Raw genomic sequence first — 5,000 nt, 5'->3', positions numbered from 1 at the left:
TGGCAAATGCTTTCGCTTCTGTTCGTCTTGCGACGATCCAAGAATTTCACCTCTAACGTCGCAATACGAATGCCCCCGCCTGTCCCTATTAATCATTACCTCGGGTTCCGAAAACCAACAAAATAGAACCGAGGTCCTATTCCATTATTCCATGCACACAGTATTCAGGCGGGCTTGCCTGCTTTAAGCACTCTAATTTGTTCAAAGTAAACGTGCCGGCCCACCGAGACACTCACTCAAGAGCACCCTGGTAGGATTGCAACGGGGTCCGCCTCGGGACGCACGAGCACGCACGAGGCGCGTCGCACGCCTTCGACTCGCCCCACCGGCAGGACGTCCCACGATACATGCCAGTTAAACACCGACGGGCGGTGAACCAACAGCGTGGGACACAAATCCAACTACGAGCTTTTTAACCGCAACAACTTTAATATACGCTATTGGAGCTGGAATTACCGCGGCTGCTGGCACCAGACTTGCCCTCCAATAGATACTCGTTAAAGGATTTAAAGTGTACTCATTCCGATTACGGGGCCTCGGATGAGTCCCGTATCGTTATTTTTCGTCACTACCTCCCCGTGCCGGGAGTGGGTAATTTGCGCGCCTGCTGCCTTCCTTGGATGTGGTAGCCGTTTCTCAGGCTCCCTCTCCGGAATCGAACCCTGATTCCCCGTTACCCGTTACAACCATGGTAGGCGCAGAACCTACCATCGACAGTTGATAAGGCAGACATTTGAAAGATGCGTCGCCGGTACGAGGACCGTGCGATCAGCCCAAAGTTATTCAGAGTCACCAAGGCAAACGGACCGGACGAGCCGACCGATTGGTTTTGATCTAATAAAAGCGTCCCTTCCATCTCTGGTCGGGACTCTGTTTGCATGTATTAGCTCTAGAATTACCACAGTTATCCAAGTAACGTGGGTACGATCTAAGGAACCATAACTGATTTAATGAGCCATTCGCGGTTTCACCTTAATGCGGCTTGTACTGAGACATGCATGGCTTAATCTTTGAGACAAGCATATGACTACTGGCAGGATCAACCAGGGAGCTGCGTCAACTAGAGCTGAGCAGCCGGCCGCCCGGGAGTGTGTCCCGGGAGCCCGCGCGAACACGCAAGCGTCCGCTCAATTATTCTGCAAACAGGAGGAGGCTGAGCTCCCCTGCACAATACACCTCGAAACCCTCTCAGGTCCCGGCGGCGCGCAGCGCCGTCCTAAGTACTTGGTCGGGTTCGAGACAGGCGCAATCGCCCGGAGTTTGGCGAGTAGACGCTTTAGGTGCGACCACCCGTGCTCCCAACTGAGCTTGCCGCTGCCGACAGAGGCCCGGGAGCGTGCTGTCGTGGCATTGCCGGCGGGAGACAACACGCGCCACCTACGGTGGCCGGCAGCTCCAACGCCAGCGCCACAGAAGGACAAAAGCCCCACTTGGGTGCCGAAGCGAACTCTCCCAGCACAGCGCACGCGCCAACACGTCCGCACAGCTGCGATACAATCCACCTGCGAGAACCGCAGAGGCGACCGAGCAGCAGACGGCGTCGCGGCGCCGAGCGCCGGGCGGCGGCGCATCCTCAGCGCACACAGTCCTCAATCGGACCAGCACACTGCAGATGTCCACCGCGCTTCGCACCGGGCCCGCGAGGACCTACTTTGGCCGCACGGCGCCGCGTGCAGGGTGCGCCGGCGCGCAGCTGCGCCGCCTGCCGCCTCCGTCGGCCGGCGCGCCTGCCACTGGCCGCCCCCACCAGCCGGCTGTAGCGCGTGCGCCCACGCACCGCGCGGCCAGCACGCCGGGAGGCCCCCCCTCACCGGCCGGGGACGGTCCCACCCAGCCACCGCCGCGTATCGCTTCACACCCACATGCCATTCACGTTCGTGGGCATGGTGGGTATCGCTGAAACAACCGGTTGGTAGCTCAACCGATCGTCGCCATCACTGATTCACCTCTAGCGAGAACAACCGCACCACAACGGTTTACCAGTTCTTCATTTGCGTAACGTCACCAGCAAACGTAGACGTCCATCGCCATTTGCAAATTCAACGATTGTTGCATGCCTGTGTCAGGTGTCACGACACACTATGTCTGCCCACATACACGCAACAACATGTGCACGCTTCGCGAACACGTGGAAGGTGGCCCCCGTACGTATGCGATGTCCATTGCGCGAACGACTGTCAACCGGCCTCTGTCGCATGTCGCAGATGTGGAACGCAGTGCACCATGCTATCACGGTGTGTGAGAAGAGACGACTACGTCTGACAACACGCGCCACTACATCAACAGACGGCTCATGGTGATGGCCATCCACGGCATACCATACTGCAATCCAGCTCTTATAGGGAGACGACACGTAGCTGAGTGCACAATATTTGGACCGTATGGTTCGCCGTTGTTGGCGCAGTCGTGGTACGGTCACACATGTACCACGATGTATCATTCAGTACATGAGGACCAATGTGCAGTACAGTGTGTGATTTGGACGTACAACATCAGCGGACAGTTGACACAAGCCGTACCACAACGTAGGCTGTGCTTCGCCATGCGAATGCCAATGAACAACTGCGAAGGGCATTGAGCATGTACGTCCTGCTGCCGTCCGCATTACAGTGTATAGCTGCAAGGTGTTTAACATGAAGCGATACTCTGGGGACCGGGCAGTGCGAGTAGCAAACTATATTGCGGGGGTTGCAGTTAGGCAACACTACACTAATTTAACGCGTCGTATGACAATTACAGAGCAGGTTAAGGCCCAACGTGTGTTGGGTTAAGGCGCAACGTGGGTTGGGTTAAGGCGCAACGTGGGTTAGGTTAAGGCGCAACGTGGGTTGGGTTAAGGCGCAACGTGGGTTAGGTTAAGGCGCAACGTGGGTTAGGTTAAGGCGCAATATAGGTTAGGTTAAGGCGCAATATAGGTTAGGTTAAGGCGCAATATAGGTTAGGTTAAGGCGCAATATAGGTTAGGTTAAGGCGCAATATAGGTTAGGTTAAGGCGCAATATAGGTTAGGTTAAGGCGCAATATAGGTTAGGTTAAGGCGCAATATAGGTTAGGTTAAGGTACAATATGGGTTAGGTTAAGGCGCAATATAGGTTAGGTTAAGGTACAATATGGGTTAGGTTAAGGTACAATGTGGGTTAGGTTAAGGTACAATGTGGGTTAGGTTAAGGCGCAATATAGGTTAGGTTAAGGTACAATATGGGTTAGGTTAAGGTACAATGTGGGTTAGGTTAAGGTACAATGTGGGTTAGGTTAAGGTACAATATGGGTTAGGTTAAGGCGCAATATAGGTTAGGTTAAGGTACAATATGGGTTAGGTTAAGGCGCAATATAGGTTAGGTTAAGGTACAATATGGGTTAGGTTAAGGTACAATGTGGGTTAGGTTAAGGTACAATGTGGGTTAGGTTAAGGCGCAATATAGGTTAGGTTAAGGTACAATATGGGTTAGGTTAAGGTACAATGTGGGTTAGGTTAAGGTACAATGTGGGTTAGGTTAAGGTACAATGTGGGTTAGGTTAAGGTACAATGTGGGTTGGGTTAAGGTACAATGTGGGTTAGGTTAAGGTACACATTGTTGTAAGGAAAGGTGTATTGGGGGGGGGGGGGCGGCGGCGGCGGCGGCGGCCGGTTTGTTGATTGTGATTATAGTAAGTGGATGCCTGCGGCATCATCTGATTTGCCACGTCAGGATGCACCTTTGGCTCATGACAGGCGGCGCTCTGATTCCATGCTTGTGGCAGACCTGTGTCTTTCATTCCTGCCATTGTTTGTGTGCTGTGACAGGAGGCAGTATTGTGATGTTGGGTGTACCCCTGTGTAGGACATGTGTGGGTGTTGGTGGCTTAGCTGAGCAATGGTGGTTGTCGGAAGGGTGGGGTATTCTGTTTTGTGAGTGGACCTCCCGGTCTGGTTATGATAGTGTGGATTGTCTAATGTGGCGGAGAGGATGCACTGGGTGTTGTTCCATGCTGGTGCTTACATATTGTCTTTGTGCCTGTTACAGGCAGAGAGTAGTGCGTGATAAGAGTGTCTGGCTGACGTGTGGTTGTGATTGTGAGCAGAGTCTTTCAGCATGTATACGGACAGTTGTATACATTATCTGTATTTTGATGGCTCTATCTATTACTAATCAGCGCCGTGTATACGTTTCATCCGGTTCCAGTCGAAACTGTTGTATCTCTGTACATTAGTGACACGGCGAGGCCGCCATGTAGTTACTCGTCTCGGCAGCTTCCACCGGTGTATGGCAAATGATTATAAGGAATCAGTCTAGTCGTCAATACCGATAGTGTGACGTCACATGTCTGGGGTGGGGGACGCTGCGCCCTTCCGGTGGGTCATGGCCTAGGAAGACTCTTCCCACGCAGGGGGGCTTGGACTGTCATTGACTCTTCCGAGTAATATACTTGCCGTACGTTTTTGCGACTGCGAGTGCAACGCTCACCGGTACCGAAATGGATGGAGCGCCTCCTAGCTGCCGCTGAGCATCTGCATTCGTACAGAGAGCAACGCGATCGCGTCTGTAGCTCGTACGTGGTACAGCTCGCAGCTCATGTATATGGACAGCGGGAATGTCGCATATTGGACATAACTCTTCATGAAACGCACGTTATAGGGGTGGATTGCACATTGCGAGTGCGAGCAAAGTCCGCCGTGCATCCGCTGGAGTTGCGAGTTGGGCGGTTGGGGTGGGGCACGAACGGGTGCAGGTGGAGTGATTGCCGGTCCACGACTTCGTGCGGCAGAGGCGCTGGCGTTGGGGTGCTGTTGTCGACAGAGGGTGCAGGCTTTGTGGGTGGGGTCGAAAGAAGGGCGCTTTGGGCCCATCGCTGTCTTAGTCGGCTTGGCGTCTCATAGATGACGGTATCGTCGTTGCAGGAGGTCATGTTGCGGGAGACCTACAGATGGCGGTATGTTTTGTGGTGCGCTCGACATGGCGGACGTAGTGTTGTCAGATTCGCATAGATGGAGGTATTGCATGTGGTTTCGCCGTGTTTTCA

General features: G+C 53.7%; 1 non-coding gene across 1 annotated transcript in view; it reads right to left on the bottom strand.

Annotated features, from left to right (window-relative positions):
* The window catches only part of LOC126433194 (small subunit ribosomal RNA), a 1,910-nt gene extending 860 nt beyond the window's left edge, over positions 1-1,050 (bottom strand). Inside the window, exon 1 of the ribosomal RNA XR_007578309.1 lies at positions 1-1,050. This exon is cut by the window's left edge and continues 860 nt beyond it. This is a non-coding gene — a ribosomal RNA (small subunit ribosomal RNA).
* Positions 1,051-5,000: the final 3,950 nt, after the last annotated feature.

Source organism: Schistocerca serialis, unplaced genomic scaffold (assembly GCF_023864345.2).
Source record: "Schistocerca serialis cubense isolate TAMUIC-IGC-003099 unplaced genomic scaffold, iqSchSeri2.2 HiC_scaffold_1162, whole genome shotgun sequence".
Taxonomy (NCBI): domain Eukaryota; kingdom Metazoa; phylum Arthropoda; class Insecta; order Orthoptera; family Acrididae; genus Schistocerca; species Schistocerca serialis.
Note: the sequence above shows the minus strand (reverse complement) of the source record. Positions and strands in the feature narration are given on the sequence as shown.